Genomic DNA, 19,054 nt, shown 5'->3' on the forward strand with positions numbered 1-19,054 from the left:
TTGTATCACAGAGAGTAGGAGCCCCTTATTCTCACAATAGTACAGTTTACCCTATCCTTTAACCTACTCTTTGTGTCCATAATCATGTGCTTTTATGTTCTGATGTATAATAAATCTCATGGTAATATTTAATCCGCACATCATCTCGTAGATATATGCAGAATCCCATTTCACATTGTTTATTATGATCGAGTTCTCCTTTTTCTGTACAGTTTACGATTTTCATTAAATTATTGTGAGTCTGCGCTCCTTATTTTACCAACTAGCAGGGTCCACCATCATTTCCTTTCGTTACTATTGTGCGCTTAATTCATTAGGTCGTACGTAAGGAGGGGGTCGAGTGCATGTCTCGTTCTCATGCAAAATTCGTCTGAATTGAGGAAGTACAAACACTTCTCCACCCCGGCACCTCGCAAGTGATGCAATAGCCCACTAAAAACCTTATAGCGTCGGTTTGCAGTAACATAACGGAAAAAATTTCGTGTTTATTTTCATACTAGGAAACGCTTGTTTAACTATCTGTCTATAATTCTTTAAAAAAATTACAGTCACTGGAGTGAAAAAAATAAAAAAGGGAGTATAACTACTAATATATCGCCACAGATAAGAAAGTTCTGTGTGTTTACGAATTGGCAAACATTCTCCTCCTTGTGTGCTATCATTCGCCAAGTCTCGTTTCGATGTCTGGAACGGTCTAGGAGATATGAGAGATGTGAATATTTCATTATCGCGGGTGTGAGGTCGGGAGTGAGAGAGCTACATAGGATCCATTTTCTCGAGAGCGGAGACAGATAGAGATCTCCTCCCAAGTCTAAAGAAAAATTCAACATGTTAGCTAAATTTCATACGCAGCGACATATGACGTAATACGTACCGAACGCAAAATCATAGCGACCCCTATTTTTCATTGCAAACTTTTCGAATTATGCGTAGCGTCTTACTAAAATGTGTATATCACAATAAGTATGACAGTTAGCGAGATGATGGGCTCTTCGCCACGAAGTTGACATATAACGATACAAGCAAAGCAAAAATCAAATATTTTTATTGAATAGTTTCCGCCAAATCCTTTGAAAACGATGACAAGGTGCGCGCGCTTCGTTTCTGTCAGCGCAGGGTGTCCCCAACAGGTGCAAGCAAAGTATGTGTTCGCGTCTCAGTATGCGTTGGACCAGTGAGACACGTGCGTAACGTGATCGTCGCGCTGTAGCGCCGTGTCACGTCACACGTGCTTTACGCGTCGCAATTTGTGCAGAACCAGACCCTGACGTATCGGGGTAGCATTCATTTCACGCCAAGTGAGGAGAGTCCCACTCCATAGTGGCGTAGGCACGCGTCATCATGTTTCACGAGTTGTCCGATCGACTGTTGTGTGTGTGTGCTGTATACATCGACTGTTGTGTGCCTCTTTGATCTGCGTTGCTATTTGTTTTGCGGTTTCATTGTCCTCTTGTCCGGCGTGAACGTCGTTCTGAACAACGTTTCTGCCCACGCGAATTTTGTACAATTCATTGGCTTTTATAACAATACGAAGCACTTTAATTTCTCCCTATATTTTTATCCACATGATTTACGCACGATTAATCGGATTTTAAAAAAAATGACTAGACAGTTTTCTTGACTTTTGTTATGGTTATGATTCCTACATTGATATTCGTTGTGTTCGTGAAACACAATAAAATTCCAGTTTCTTTGGATTGCAGCTTAATAATTATTTCTCGTTACTGTCCACACGATTCATCGGATTAAAAAAAATTCTTTTTTTTAACGTTATGGTTCCTTCCTTCAGACATTCGTTAGGTTCAAGATGCACACACGTTTCTGTACACACGATTTTTATACTTTCGTTATGGTTCCTTCATTCAGACATTCATTCAACTCGGATAAGCATATCACACAACTCCTGTCACTTCGATTGTCTACATTCATTTTGACGTTATCGGTACAACTGCAAAGATCGATATACGTACTCATGTAGTCGATTTAGGTTATTTACGTCACGATGACGCGAACGTACGCCACTATGACGTAGGGCTCTCTTCACCTAGCGTGAAATGAATGCTACCCGACATATCGCTGCGGTGCTGAAATTTCCGAACACGCCTGACGTTGCCTCGGCTCTCGCGCGCTGCGGCGGCCTCTGACCCAATGGCGGTGACGTCAGCAGGTCAGGGCCACCGGAAGAAGCCCACACAGCCGGGCCCTCAGCGCTCTCCTGCCCTCAGCAGCGAGTCTGTCTCTGCTCCAGCAGTCTGCTGCCGCCACGTTCTACGTCGGGCTGTTGAGTCGTGCAGACAACGGTGAGTAGCAGGCAGCAGCAGCCGTCTGTCGCCTAACGCAGTGATGGTCGCAGATCAGCGAACGAATTAAAAAAAAAAAAAAAAAAAAAAGTTTGGACTGGCTTGGTTGATCGGTTCTGGCTTTACTATTGCTTAGCTTTGGGCGACCTTGTGATTTTCCAGCTACAATAGAAACGAAATAAATCTGCGTGCGAGAATACAACAATTTGGCGGTGTTTTCTAATCTTTCTAAAAAATGTGGAAACTGACTAAATCCTGGACTTTACTATTAATCGGTTCAATTAAACAAAGTGGTCGCTGTGCGTTAGTGACCTGCCTAATAATGCTGTCCGTGTGAATGGATAATGTTCGTAGCAAACTGATCCTGAAATGAAAATATCTTACCTGGTAATGTAACTGCTTGGAAACGCGGTGCTTGCTGCTCTCTGTCCAATAGCTGCTAGTTGGTAACAACAGTAGCTGATATCTTAGTGCAGTGCTACAGACAAACAAGTAAACCGTTTTATACACATGTGTGAATAAGACACTCCTTTAAATAAAAATGGCTTGGATCGAGGATGTAGGCAATGCTGTTAGGTGAAGTATTCCTTCAACACAGCCGGCCGCGGTGGTCTCGCGGTTCTAGGCGCGCAGTCCGGAACCGTTCGACTGCTACGGTCGCAGGTTCGAATCCTGCCTCGGGCATGGATGTGTGTGATGTCTTTAGGTTAGTTAGGTTTAAGTAGTTCTAAGTTCTAGGGACTGATGACCACATCAGTTGAGTCCCATAGTGCTCAGAGCCATTTGAACCTTCAACAAACTGTTTTTAAGCTGTCTGATTTATTATAAAATGTATGACATTTACGTTCAACATTCATTAACACTGACAAAGGGCAACATTGATATCAAACTCTTACTCTCGTTAAAGTCAGAAAAGTAATTGATAAAAATAAACAAAATATGATTCTTGAGTTTCTCCCGGTTTATGTGATAATCGAGCAAACGTATAGTTGTGACGACCACGGCGGACAGAGCCATCACACCGACGTCATCTCAGACGCCGTCGCAATCTGTTCCACCGCGCTACCGTGGCGCGGGGCGCGGACGGCGGAGGCAGTGCGCCGCGGGCGGAGGGTATTTAAAGCGGCCGCCGCCGCGACCGAACCCAGTTCCCCCTCAGCAGCCATAGCGTACGGGTCTCCGTGCCGGCACGTTCACAGGAGCTCAGTCCGTCAGTTCACCTGATGGTGGCGACATGTAAGATCGCCGAAATATTGTGCCCGTTGGACACTGTATACCGGCAGTACACCCGTGGATATTTTGACTATAAAAAAAATACTTTACAGAGAAAATTACACATTCTTTAATGAAAAATCTTAAGTTCCCTGATATGGATGTCTCATTCAAGAGTGAATCCTCACTACGCGCGACTGCAGTTCCACTAAATGAAAAACATTAGCTTCATTCGTCTTCATATTCTGTTTTTAATACCATTACATCTCATTTTATTCTGGAGCACTAATCAAATGTTTCTCCTCTGTTTCACAATATTCAAACACAAATCATTTTACTTAAACACAGATGCACTTAACTTTACGTTCACCTTGCTTCGAGTCCTCTGCTCGGCTCTGCTCCCACAACAGAACTCCGCGCTCCTCGCTGCCAGGCAGCCATGACAAAACAAACACATCTTCCAGCGACTCACCGACTCTGGCCAAACTCAGCGTGCCAATAATAACCGATTCACAATTGTCGATTAGCGTTTGAGACATCCAAAGCATGTAGAAATTTCAGAAATGCAAATAAACTCCCAATACCCTCGTTTCAAAATGATCTGTCTGAAAGTAATAAGTAAAATATGGTAGAGAAACATTTCACCGACCTCATTTCCTGGAGATGATTTCGAACATCATTCAAAGGCAAGTCAAATGTGTCTCTAATCTACTTTATTTCTTACTTTTAGACAAATCACAGAACATTTCGCTGTATTTTTCAATACTCTCTTATTTTCGAGTTTTGTTCATAAAGCATGATCTTCTAGACACGTGTAACTATAGACTATCTGTCTTGAGCTGACTGCAAATTAATTAAAAAGAATTTGTAGCTTCTTGATCGTTTTAGGTTAAAAACAGCGTTTTCTTTATAAAGTTTGTCTACAATCATAAATGTACAAACATATGTATCCAATCTGCAGAATGGGTAGCCATGGGTAGATCACATAACTAATGAGGAGGTATTGAATAGAATTGGAGAGAGAGAAATTTGTGGCACAACTTGACCAGGAGAAGCGATCGATGGTAGGACATACTCTCATGCATCAAGGGATCACTAATTTAGTATTAGATGTCAGCGTGGAGGGTAAAAATCCTACAGGGAGACCAAGAGATGAATACACTGAACAGATTCAGAAGGATTTAGGTTGAAGTAGGCACTGGGAGATGAAGAAGCTTGCACAGCATGGAGTAGCATGGAGAGCTGCATCAGACCAGTCTCTGGACTGAAGACCACAACAACAACAACAACAACTGCAGAATAACCACGAACGACGCTTTGTAAATATTAGCGAAACGCGTCTAGTGCAATTATTTGTAATTAAATTGCAGTCATCTCAGGACGGATAACCAATAGCGACAGATTTTAACAGCTGCTGCGGAAGTTGGCCACGCAGACAAACTAACTTCATTTCAGTTGATTTCTACTTCTGTCGTCGAAAACACCTCTGGTCATGCTGCAGGCTCCCCGTTCAGAGCTTCCGGAGAACGACGGCCGAGGGCACCGTCTCACTGCATTGGCCGACAGCTGCTGCCCCGTACTGGAAGGGCCGCCACAGCCCGATCTCGCTGCTGCACCAAATGATGTAGTACTGCGCGCTGAAGCTCTCCCGGAGATAATATGAATATCAGGTCTCCAGCCATGCCTGCTAAATGTGCATTTATGAGGCGCCATTGTTTTAAGCCCCGCGTGGGGCCAGTATTACTGCCGACAGTATGGCTCCAATAAAGGGCAACAGCTCGTACTTGTTTTGGCCACCTGCTGTCTTTTCTTCCAGCGACGTGACTGCCATTTCAAGGTGGCGACTCTTTCCAATACGTCACTGACCTGTGTTATCAGTCTAACATCAACTGCTTTCTTTCTTCCTTTGTGTAGCTCCACAACGGCTTTCCACTCCTCTCTGACTAGTAATGAAAACTCCCTCGGTCCTGGGTTCGAACCTCGTCACCGCTTAAATTTTGAGTAAAAATCATTCGCAGTGGCGGTCGAAGACTTCCGGCGCAATAACTCACCCTCATTCAGCCAACGGCCTTGTCAAAGAGAGCAAAGCAGCGGACAGAGGTCCAGGGCACTGTTTTGCCGCTCCGGTGGGAAGCTCCCCTAAAGGCGGAAGAATCAGCAGAGATCAACGGCATGAGATGCAGAAGGCAAAGAAAACCACTCCATTAAAGACACATGACGTGTATCCACAGGACATGAGGTCTGTGACAGAGAGTGTCCTGATGATATCGCCATTGGCAAAGGATTCTCCATTCCGATCTCCGGTAGGGGACTGCCAAAAGGGAGCTTACCATGAGAAGAAATATTCAATAACCAACGAAAGGATAACGTTCTACGAGTAGGGGCCTTGGAATGTCAGAAGTCTGAATGTGACAGGGAAGCTCCAAAATGTGAATAGGGAAATGCTAAGGGTCGATCTAGATATAGTGGAGACAGTGAAGAGAAATAGAAAGAAGACAAGGATTTATGATCAGATGAGTACACAATAATATGAACAGCCACAGAAAATGGTATAACGGTAACAGGATTCGTTATTAGTAGGAAGGTAGGGCAGAGAACGAGTTATTGTGAGCAGTTCACTGAAAGGGTTGTCCTCATAAGAATCGACAGCAAACCAACACCGACAGCGACAGTCCAGGTATACAGGCCGATGTCGCAAGCAGAAGATGAAGAGACGGAGAAAGAATATGGCGACGTAAAGGGAAATGAAAATCTAATAGTCATGGGGAAATGGAATTCTGGTGCAGGCGGAGAAGTAGAACAAAGGGTTACGGGTGAATACTGGCCTGGTACTAGGAAACAGAGGAAAAAAACTAATTCAGTTCTGCAACAAATATCAGTTATTAATAGCATTACTCTGTTCAAGGACCACAAGAGGAAGAGGTATACATGGAAAAAGCCGGGAGAAGCGGGAAGATTTCAGTTGGACTATATCCTGGTCAGGCATATATTCCGAAATCAAGTATTCGATTGTACCGCGTACCCAAGAGGAGATGTAGCCTCAGATCACAATTCAGTAATGATGAAGAATAGGCAGAAGGTGAAAAGACTAGTCAGGAAGAATCAGTGAGCGAAGAATTGTGATATGGAAGTACTGAGGAATGAAGAGTTAAGCTTTAAGTTCTCTGAGCCTATAGATACTGCGATAATGAATAGCTCTGTTAGCGGTTTAGTTGAAGAAGAATGGATGTCTCTCAAAAGATCATCACGGGGTCCCGGGTTCGATTTCCGGCCGAGACGGGATTTTCTCCACCCTGGGACTGGGTGTTTCTGTTATGATCTCATCATCATTCGGGAACTGCCGAGACTGGAAGTGGAAAGATTTGGAGCTGATGACAACGATGGTGAGCGCCCCAAAAAACCATCATCATCATCATCTTAAAAGAGCGACCACAGAAATTGGAAATCAAAACGTAGGTACAAAGATGTAACTGTGAAGAAACCATGGGTAACAGAGAAAATACTTCAGTTGACCGACGACAGAAGGAAGAACAAAAATGTTCAGAGAAATTCAAGAATACAGAGATACAGGTCACTCAATGAATAAATTAAGTAGGAAGTGCAGGGAGCTAAGAGACTGAAGAACGTAGAGAAATCTAGAAAGAAATGGTCAGAAGGACTTGCTCAACATACAGAAAGTCAAAACAACCTCCGGTGAACTTAAAAGCAGGGGTGGTAACATTAATGACACAATGGGATTTTCTCTGTTAAATGCAGAGGAGAGAGCAGGCAGGTGAAAAGAGCATGTTGAATACCTTTCTGATGAGGAAGACTTGTCTGATATGATAGAAGAAGAAACAGGAGTCGATATTCAAGAAGTACGATGTGTAGTATTAGAATCAGAGTGGAAGAGAGCTTTGGAAGACTTAAGATCCATTAAGGCCATATGCATGAATAACATATATCCATATATCCATATGAATGGACAGCATATGGACTATCAGACCAATTGTGTGATTGGATTGAAGAGTTCCTAGATAACATAACGCAGCATGTCATTCTCAATGGAGAGAAGTCTTCCGAAGTAAGAGTGATTTCAGGTGTGCCGCGGTGGAGTGTCGTAGGATCGTTGCTATTCACAATATATATAAATGACCTTGTGGATAACATTATAAGTTCACTGAGGCTTTTTGCGGATGATGGTGTAGTATATCGAGAGGCTGTAACAATGGAAAATTGTACTGAAATGCAGGAGGATGTCCAACGAATTGACGCATGGTGCAGGGAATGGCAATTGAATCTCAATGTAGACAACTGTAATGTGCTGCGAATACATAGAAAGAAAGATTGATTATCATTTAGCTACAACTGGAAGCAGTTAATTCCATAAATTATCTGGGAGTAGGCATTAAGAGTGATCTAAAATGGAATGACCATATAAAATTAATCGTTTTTAAAGCAGATGCCAGACTGAGATTCATTGGAGAATCGTCAGGAAATGCTGTCCGAAAACAAAGGAAGTAGGTTACAATACACTTGTTCGCCCAATACTCAGTGGTGTTGGATCCGTACCAGATAGGGTTGATAGAAAAGATAGAGAAGATCCAACGGAGAGCAGCGCGCTTCGTTACATGATCATTTAGTAATCGTGAAAGCGTTACAGAAATGATAGATAGACTCCAGTGGAAGACTCTGCAGGAGAGACGCTCAGTAGCTCGGTACGGGCTTTTGTTGAAGTTTCGAGAACATACCTTCACCGAAGAGTCAAGCAGTATATTGCTCCCTCCTACGTATATCTCGCGAAGAGACCACGAGGATAAAACCTGAGAGATTACAGCCCACACAGAGCCATACCGACAATCTTTCTTTCCACGAACAATATGAGACTGGAATAGAAGGGGGAACCGATAGAGGTACTCAAGGTACCCTCCGCCACACACCGTCAGGTGGCTTGCGGAGTATAGATGTAGATGTAAAACATTCCATCAGAATTGTATAAAACCACTGGAGGAAGTGGCAACAAAATAACTGCTCATGTTGGCGTGTAGAATGTATGCGTCTGGCGATATAACATTAGCCTCTCGTAAAAATATCATCTTCACAATTCCGAAGATTGCAAGAGCTGACGAATGCGAGAATTATCACACAGTCAACTTAACAGCTCATGCATCCAAGTTGCTGACAAGAATTATATACGAAAGAATGGAGACGAAAACTGAAGATACGTTAGATGACGATAAATTTGACCATAGGAAAGGTAAAGGCGTCAGAGAGGCAGGTCTGGCGTTGCTGTTGATAATGGTGCAAGACTGAAGAAAAATCAAGGACACGTACGTACGATTTGTCGTCCTGGAGGGAGCGTTCGGTAATGTCTAGTAGTGCAAAATGTTCAAAATTCTGAGAAAAAGAGGGGTAGCAATAGGGAGGGGCGGGTAACATACAGCCAAGAGGAAATAATGACTGGACGACCAAGAACGAAGTGCTGGGATTAAAAAGTGTGTAAGATAGAGATGTTGTCTTTCGCCCCTACTGTCCAATTTATACATTCAGCAAACAGCTACGGAAATAAAAGAAAGGTTCAAGAGTAAACATTCATGATGAAATGACATCACGGACGAGATTCGTTGGTGACATTGCTATCCCCAATGAAAATGAAAGAGAATAAGAAGATTTGCTGAATAGAACGAACAGTCTAATAAGTACAGACTATTGTTTCAGAAAAAATCAAAGAAAGGCAGAGGTAATGAGAAGCGGCAGAAATGAGAACAACGGGAAATTTGGCACCACGACTGGTGATCACGAAATGAACGAAGGTAAGGAATTCCCTACCTGGGTAGCAAAATAACCAATGGTGGACGGAGCAAGGAGGACATCAAAAGCAGACTAGCACCATAGCACTGGCAACAGGGGTATTCCTGGAGAAGAGAAGTCTACTAGTATTAAACATAGGCCTTAATTTGAGGAATAAATTTCTTAGAATGTACATTTGTGGTACAGCCTTGTATAGTAGTGAAACATGGACTGTGGGAAACCCGGAACAGAAGAGAATCGAAGCATTTGAGATGCCGTGGTATAGACGAATGTTGAAAATTAGGCAGACTTATAAGGACTGAGGAGATTCTCAGCAGAATCGGCGAGGAAAGGAATAAATGGGAAACTATGACAAGAAGAAGGGACGAGGTGGTAGAACGTCTGTTAAGACCTCAGGTAATAATTTCCATGGTATTAAGGGAACTGCAGAGGGTAAAAACTGTAGAGGGAGATAGAGATAGGAATACGTCCAGCAAGTAATTGAGGACGTAGTTTGCAATTGCTGCTCTGAGATGAAGACGTTAGCACAGGAGAGAAAATCGTAGCGGGGCACAACAAATCAATTCGAAGATTGATGGCACAAAGAAAAAGAGGCGCGAATAAGTCAGATGTTGAGCGATGACTGGGGAACAAGCAGACGCAGCACACTCGTGTGTGACGTCATTATCAGCACCTAATAGAGATTGAAACGTGCCAACTTGTGTGCTTCTATTTTGGCGTCTGGTCGAATCGTGCAATACCAGATTATTGTGGCATTCATATGTGACAGCGGCTTATGGTGGATTTCACGGGAACGTGAGGACAGACATACTTGTCGTCACGGTTCCAGCCAACCATGTCTGACCAATACCAGGGAAGATCACCGTATTCTGTACCAAAGGCGTCGTAACCGCTTCAGATCTGTACTTGCCGTCCGAGAGCAAGTAGCGGACTCGCCGCAGCAGTCTGCGTCACGTCGCACCACTGTTCAGAGATCGGCGGCAGCCAGACGAGGGTAGCACTGTTCCCGTGCGTAGTCAGCTGCCAACACAACGACAGATACGGCTTCGTCTGGAGTGGTGACATTGCGAGGTGCCGGGGCTAGCAGTGTATTTAACACTAAATTCTTATAGAATCTCTTCATATGGAAATGATGCTCTAAGCCCCCCTCATTTCTAACTCTGACTTTTGCTGTTGCACATGGATTAAGAAGAAACGCGAACTGACTGTAAACGACCCTGCAAGTAGAGCAGAAAAGAGGTTGGCACCTGCAATAATTTTAATTTGATAGGAATTAATTTGATAACGGAAAGTTTCATTAACGTAGTGAGAAATGAAAGGGTTGCTCTACCGATCAACAGAGTAACAATTTGATTTATTATGACGAAACTCAAAATAATAAACAAAACACATGAAAAATTTACAATACGTCAAATTGGATACTCAAATAAGTGCTGTGAAGGTGAAGTTGTCCATAAACTTGTTTGTGACATTTATGACCAAGTGGTATGTAGAGCCACTTCCTTGCAACTCAAATCTTAAGAGAAACATCCAGCCAATTCAACATTAATTGCTGCTACAGTAGTGAGAACGCAGACAATAAACACTCAAGACAGAACAACGTTAGAAAAGACGAACAGGCGCGCTCTGCTGAGCTCTGATTGTCACATAGCTAAATTCCCTAATCTGCCGGTGCTGCGGACATACATTACCAAGCTGTGTTCTGAACTGCAAGGACACGATCTGGCATACCGGAGGCGGTGGCTGGTTGCTTCGACGTCCCGTCGTGTGGTGATGATAATGTCACGAGTGTAGCCCGAAACAAATTATCCTGGTCTGATTGTTCCAGACTAAAGACGTCCTAGCAACACAAATGCCCTTCTGAGGGAGACGAAGAAGGCTTGCGACACAATCACTGACGGTACAGTGATTGATTTTAACAAGCAAAGTCACACAGTAACTCCGATACAGTCAACTTCAGCCAAAACTCCTCAAGACGGACAACGTAGGCCGCTTGTACGGAGAACGCTCAATTGCCAACAGTACTCGGAAAGTTACGTTGAAGTCGAAACTTCAGCAGCTTCATCAAACAATTACAATTAAATGAAAGTATATTAGACAGCCAACGGAAGGCAGGCTGTCCAGAGCAGCGAGAGCTCGGTCTTGCAACCTGCTCCGACCGAAAGGCGAGAGCCGACTCTACTCAAGAGCACCCGTACAAGCCGAACGCAGAACATTTCCGCCCCCACTACAGTGGCCGTGGTTAAACGTGCCAATCAGCAACTCGAAAACCGGCAGAAAATTCCACTCTATTGCCGAAGCACTACTATTCCACCAATGGAGATACTTGGTGCCAATTTCTGCGCCGATTTTGCTACGTCACGGAGCTATCCTCTGGGGAAGCCAATCACAGTTATTATTTTGCAGAAAACTCGGGCATTTGCCCGCGAAGACTGCCTGGGGACACAAGTCATTCCCACGCCGCGCTGGTACCCCGTCAGAAAGTGTTTTCAGGAAGTTTCTGCGAAGTAACGGAATCTCTAGCCCCAGCCGCTCCTTCAGGTCCCTGTGGGCGTGTCGCCCCCGCTCTTACGACAATGTTGGCGTCTGGACAGTATCCACTCGACTCCGTCAAACTCATCGGCATAACCCTTTCAAGATCAGCAGAACCCGCCTGTCACCTGACCACCCGGGTGACGAGAGATGCTGCATGGGAAGTCCGCTTGTGAAGCAATAGCAACTTTTCACCACATGCAATTAGAGAGGAAAATATTCATATCTTCTGAGTTCTCAATACTAGGCTTGTAGTGACAATACTCGGCCATACTTCCCCAAATGGAGTTACTCAGAATAAGATATAAATATGAGAGGGGGCAAGTCACTGTGTGCATCTTAAAGGCCAACATTGCTGTGGAGCACGGAGTGCTGACGAATGCAGTCGCTGTGTGCTGAGTGGTGAATGGCGCTTCTGTACCACCCTGGGCGTCCATCGCCGGTGAGTGTAGCAGTGGCCTGCTGACAGGTCCCCACTCTACCCATGTTTTGGAGACTCCTGGCGCTGCGGTGTGGGGAGTCACCGAGTATGAATTCAGGTCACGGGCGGTAACGTTTGATGGAACTCTCACAGTACAATGGTATGCAATAGACATGTCCTACCTCCCCGTGTGAGACTATCATGATGCCCTTTGTCAACAAAGCAATGCTCGTTCGCAAATGGCATGCGTCTCTAAACTTTTTGCGTGATGCTTTGGTGCTACTGTGGGCAGCAAGGGCACAGGATAGTATAGGATAGGACAGGATAGGACAGGATCTTTCCCAGACAGAACATGTCTGGAATCAGCGTGGCCATCAACCCTATCGTAGTGCCAGGATGCAGGATGGCAAAACTTGTGGGCTAGCGTGCCTCATGAGAGAATTCAACTGCTTCGTGGCACCCCATACTGACAAGTGGGCTGTCACGCTGCCATTTCTCTCTAAGTCTGGTAACTTTTGTAGCCACTGAAATAACCTCACACATCCAACAAGCCGTGTAACTTCCACTCGTTACCCTCTCCACTTCTGGCTCCTTCACTTTTTTTTTGTCCAGTGGTGTGTGTTGTTGACGAAAATCAAGAAGAGACCGGAATTAAAATAGCCGTGATACATGTAAATAAAGAATAAATGCGCATATATATATATATATATATATATATATATATATATATATATATATATATATATATATATATATATATACACTAATATAAGAATAAATGTAACATACAAAAGGTAATGTAAAACAACAGACATAATATGAAATAATAAAAAATAAATTATTGTAACGCGTGTAACAAATACATATGCGTATGATACCATACGGATGGCACAAGATGAAGAGTTAAGGATCGTCTTATTGAAGGTGAAGGAGAGTAGAGCAAAGACTGGGCTAAGAACGAATGTCAAGAAAACGAAAATTATGGCGACTACACGTATCACTTGATGGTCCATAGGAGAATAAATAATGAGGCAATTCCTGTGTTCAACTACACCGACTTCCAGATCTCTGCTGATGGTGTCTGCAGCCACGAAAGGTGGAAAGACAATGTACACCCTTGACAGTGTTTCTAGACAAAGTTCCGTACAGTAAGGGGTATGGTCTTTCCATTTGTGATGTACAGACGGCGGACCTAAATGATAAACGCTGAACGCCGTAGAATAAACACCTTTGACTTGTGTTGGAGAAAAATGCTTGAAGTTGCATGGAACACACGGAGTTCAGCATCGCAGCAAATGAAACCAGACTGCTCCTTGATAGATCTAATACTGAAACAAACACTGACGTGCTTTGAGCACACTAAGAGAAGGCATGATTCACCGGAAAAGTCGCTAATGTTGGGGCAGATGGAAGGCACGAGGAAAAGCGGTGTCAAAGGATGAGATAGATCGATGGCATCACGGAAACGGTGGTTTAGAACTAAATGCCGCAGGAGAAATTGCACGACAGAAAAAAATTGGCGTGCTTTAGTTCATGGGTCAGGGAAAATTGGAATCGTTTAAACGAATACAGATGTATGTTGTTGGGCGCAAAACATCTGGGTCTTTCGAGTCCTTACAAAAAATTTTAAGAAACGAGTTGCTTAAGTAAAATCTATAAAGATATCAACGAAAATTAAAGTATACCAGTTCTGTAAACGGCGAGATCAAACACACAGACTATAAGAATGAAACCATCAATCCTAAAGCTATTAACTAAGAACGGAAAAATGCAACGAAAAATAAAAGAATGGAACAGTAGAAATGACAGCTGGCTGACCACTGGACAAACAAAAGATGAAGCAGCCACTACGTAACACACTTAAGCCTTATACGGGTTTATGCTACAGTGTTTACAATTTACGAAATGTTACAATGCAGACCACACTCGTCAACTGTTAAAAATACGCGGTATGTCCCCACGTAAATCTGCCTCTGACCTCTCATCGGAATAAAAAATGCACTCCCTGAAAATATGATGTCGGAATTGTGTACGCCGCAGGCATCACGAACGAGTCAGTCTTCCCGCCACATTAATAAAGTCACGTGTAAGTGGGCTATGTAGGCTGCGCGCGCCCTGTAAGGAGTCGACGGAGTAACACATCGTCCCGCCTGTGTGAGCTGAAGGATTAACGCCACATACATAGGAGTCTGTGCAGAACAACTTGGCACTCCGGTGAACTTTGTTCACAGTCGCCTGCCGACGGTCTACTTCCTGACCATTCCTATACAGCGAGGTACAGTTGTCTCCGCACACCCTAGAGCAACGAAAGTTTTTCGTAATCAGGAACGTGTGATTACATGCAGTGCCATTAAATTTATGTCAGAAGAGGCAAACGAGGAAGTATAAATTTTATTAATACTGTACATGAGAAGGTTACAGGAATCGCTAGCTATTCGAGTCACACAATAAAGCGAATAAAGGAGATCTCGCGTCCGTCGGCCGTCGTAATGTAATATATAATTATTATTATTTTGATTGTTGCCGACTTACGTGGTGGGCCTTAATAAAAATGATATTTCATTCAATTTTGATTTACGCTTAAATGCTTTTGTTAAGTACTCCTTTTTAACAATATTAATTTTAAATTATTTGTTTTGCTAATGAATGTTAGACTCGCTGAGTCTTAAAACATGAGCATACAAGTTGAACACTGGAATAAACTTTTCATATTAATTTCCTCGGCTAGTCAGCTCACTTTGAAGCAAGAGATCTTTAGTTATTAATTACAATTGCGGCCCACACACGCTCGAGAGCATTTTTCCTTACCTCCGTGAACCATTGCACTGTAGTCGGAGTCCTAGCTCTGGCTCTCGGCTGTGGTACTGAAAATAAGAACCTTAAAGCTATGTATTTTCTGCAACGTCGGGCGGCTGTGGAGAAAAATTAATATTATGTTAATAGCGGGCGAGTTTTTCGCTTCCGCTAATTTTTCATAAGTTAATATCGCCACGTAATGGCGTCGTTGGCTGCATCGGCCGCTGCGATTGTTGAACTGTAAATTACTTGAATGCAGGTTAATTCAAGGAAGGCGGACATGAAATCGGGATCACCTCTTACAAATTAAAAGTGCACAATAATATTAAATCAATATATTATCTGCTTAACTCATACAAATATGCTTACATTTACCAGCACTCGCAAGATGTCCGTCTACACACAACCAAGACAAGAGAAGAAGTGAAGAAGACTAAAAAATTAACAAAAGAGCGTATCTTGTCATATCTTTAGATCATTTTGTTATATTTCTTTGCACTCGAAACTCACACAGAGAAATTATTATTTTACGGCTACATAATAAAAATATATTATTCAATTTTTAAATGTCTCTTCTTTATAAATACTGTTTTTTAAGTCTTTTCGTAATATAGCACTGGGGATGCTACAGTGAGATGTGAAAAACATAGCCGCAAGTACTTCCCAAGGCTTCACTACTACCAAAAGACCCAGAAGAGTTCGGACAACATCTTGTCGAACATGTTGTCAGGGTACTGACACACAGTTTCCGTTTAACGTGTTCTTTAGTTTAATAAGGGATATTACTTATGCTGCATATTTTACGTCTTCTAAGAAATTTCCTTCCAGCAAGTCCATGGTGAGACTCGTTTTAGCTTCTTTGATCCTTTGTTTATGCATTAAAATCTTTTCCGGTACTCTACTGAGAAACTCTTGATTTTGAACGACTGTATTTGTTGAATTACTGATCGCACTTGTATAATCTGATCTTACAATTTTCGGGGGGGGGGGGGGGGGGGGGGGGAGGGGCAGCGGGGCTGCCCATTCAGCGATCACAATAGTGGAGTGTAACGTCTGACGATACGAACGTACGGTCAACACAATACCCCGTCCTTGAGTAAAGAAATCTAGCTCTGGCAATGCACCAGGTTGACTACGCAGCTGCAGAGGCTGATAATATAACACTTTGCGGAGTCGTTAGCCTTACCTCTGTCCGCCCCTGGTAGCTGAGTGGTCAACGAGACACAATCTCAATCGTAAGGGCCCGTGTTCGATTTCCGGCTGGGTCGGAGATTTTCTCCGCTCAGGGACTGGGTGTTGCGTTGTCCTAATCATCATCATTTCATCCCCATCGACGCGCAAGTCGCCGGAGTGGCGTCAAATCGAAAGACTTGCACCAGGCGAACGGTCTACCCGACGGGAGGCCCTAGTCACACGACATCTACATTGTTATTTAGCCTTACCTCCAACTAATCTTCCATGCAGGCGTCCATAACCTTCCAGTTCTGCGGTGAATCCACAGTCTGTAGGACCATGCTGCACTGTCCAATTTTGCTGCCCAATTTAGCTTCGTTCCCATTTGCCAAAGTGCCCACCAGAATACCACCACCTTTCCATTCTCTTGCAGCAAGAGAAGAGCGTTCTGAATATTCTCCACCACTTTTTTTTTCTGCTCCGTGTATTTACTGAAGGGCCCGTAAGGCGAGGTGATGAGAAACAAAAGAGGTACAGCACATGTTGGTGGACTGTAAACATATGTGGTAAGCTGATCTCCAAGACACCATCAGAGAAAATTGTGGAGCAGTCAAGGAATTTTTCCTGTTTTGAGCCATCTCGATATACCAGCGTCAAATTGCGACGCTCGCCTTAAATAAAAAATCAAAAATATATCTGAAAAACCACGCTATGAGTGCCTTCTTTTCTAGAATTAGTCAAGTTTAAAATAAATTTTGGCTGGTTACGAAGCTAGAGCGGTGATGTATTCCACCCAGTCGGTAAAACATTAAAATTCACCACGCTCATTTCTAAAAGATGACGCACTGTTCGGGTCTCAAATGGCCTCTTTGCTCACGGACGACTACTGAAGATTTACTCCATGGGTGAGCTAACAATGCGTAGCGCCAGACTCGTACACACAATGCTATACTCTTGCTACACTTACAATAATTCTTTCACTTTTTTCTCCAATAATATGATTGTCATCACTTCGACGCAAAACCTTTCACGTTGTAGAACTCTATACTTTCAAAAACTTGACTGTCGCTGGTACCTTGCTCAGGATGAATAGATCGACTTTTCCAGTGTGTACTGTGTTGTACTGAACTGGGGACCTACAAACGACGGAGAGGCTTCGTCCCCGTCGTAACCCTCGGTGGTTCAGAACCCCAGAACAGGCCACAGCAGTCCACTCACCTCACCGCCGTCCCATACCGAACCCAGGGTTATTGTGCGGTTCGGCCCCAATGGACCCCCCTGGGAGCGTCTCACACCAGACGAGAGTAACCCCAATGTTTGCGTGGTAGAGTAATTACGGCGTACGCGTACGTGGAGAAAATGAATGTGCAGCCATCGCCGATATAGTGTAACTGAGGCGGAATAAGTTGAGCCAGCCAGCATTCGCCGAGGCAGATGGAAAACCGCCTCAAAAACCGCCCTCAGACTGGCCGGCACGCCGGACTTCTACTCTACTTCGCAGGGCGATTAGTAAGCGTTCTTATCCTGGACTAGCGGCCGCTCATTACACACTTAAATGTAGTAAGAGTATGTTCCAGAGATTGTGTGTTGTTTCCACTTGCCTACAGCATTGAATAAAACTTGTCGTGTGGTAACTATCACAGTTCACTCACAACATAGTCTGGTCAGACAGAACACTTCGAATTACTAATGTTTACATATGCAAGCACCTGCCAGTACGGAACAAATATGGCGCATCACGAGGAGTTGCTCCTTGGTGGGGAAGTGTTCGCTCAAAATCCTCACCGTACAGGCTGGGAACGGGACTCGTTCTAAACGCTCCTGTGGCCACGCTAATGCATTCATGAAATGTATTCGCAGTTGCTATACTCCGTTCATCATAAGAATGAACCTGACAGTAAATAATCAGAAACGCGACGAATGGTCAGAAGCCGTAGCACACATACACTCGTTGTGTTGCGCTCTTGGAAGTAGGTACTACTTACGTTTTAGAAGTATCATTACTACGTTACGTTAAATGAAACTAAGATATTCAGATGTATTAGCAGCCATCAACGTATTTCTTGATCAAGCTTCAGCTACGTAGTTTTTATTTCAAAAATGGTGTACAGTGACAGCCTCTGCGCTGTTGTGCTCCGATGGTCGCGTTGTCAATACGCAGTACGAAAATGACCGAGGCTGCTTCCTGCTCCGTAGTCAAACACGCGCATGGCACAAGGTCAAAAAGTGCCGAGAAATAGGTTGTTCTTAATTAGTATCATAAATTTACAGAGATACCGAGCTATGAAGTTTTCAGAGCGACTGTACTACAGACAGTTGAAACCCACCTGCACATTCGTGTATAGCGGAGTCGGTAGCATAGTAGCTTGATTCCTGATTGCAATAAATGGTTCGTTGGTTCAAGTGTCGCCCGTGTCAATTTGTTTTTCTCGTTCAATTTGAATTACCTACATCTCCTAATTGTAAAATTCATCAGTTTTTAAGAATAATGCACGTCTTCTTGTTTTTAATTACATGTTGCGCGCGAAATTCCTGTTTCCATTTCAAATATAAATTCTCAATTACTGATATTTTGTGAAAGAGTGTTAATAAAGTTACTGTGAGCTTGGGGTTGATCTGTTATTCCGCGCAACAGATTAATCTGAGATCTACCCTTTACCCTGTGGCTCCTGCAAGATGCAATTTCCACCCCAACACTACTACAGAAGTCAGACAGACGCTCCTAACGTTCTAAAGGGAAATGCCTAAAAAACCTTCAGCAGTAAATATCTTCTGGAGTCGTCCGCTCTAAGGAAATGACACAAAAGTTCACAAAATTTCTTATGTAAAT

General features: G+C 43.5%; 1 protein-coding gene across 1 annotated transcript in view; it reads left to right on the forward strand.

Moving 5' to 3' along the window:
• The first annotated feature begins 2,052 nt into the window (after nucleotides 1-2,052).
• Nucleotides 2,053-19,054, forward strand: part of LOC126284860 (UDP-glycosyltransferase UGT5-like) — a 104,377-nt gene continuing 87,375 nt past the window's right edge. Inside the window, exon 1 of the mRNA XM_049984095.1 lies at nucleotides 2,053-2,300. The gene's annotated coding sequence lies outside the window, so the exon portion shown is untranslated. The remainder of the gene's footprint in view (nucleotides 2,301-19,054) is intronic.

The sequence above is a fragment of the Schistocerca gregaria genome, chromosome 8 (genome assembly GCF_023897955.1).
Source record: "Schistocerca gregaria isolate iqSchGreg1 chromosome 8, iqSchGreg1.2, whole genome shotgun sequence".
Lineage (NCBI taxonomy): Eukaryota > Metazoa > Arthropoda > Insecta > Orthoptera > Acrididae > Schistocerca > Schistocerca gregaria.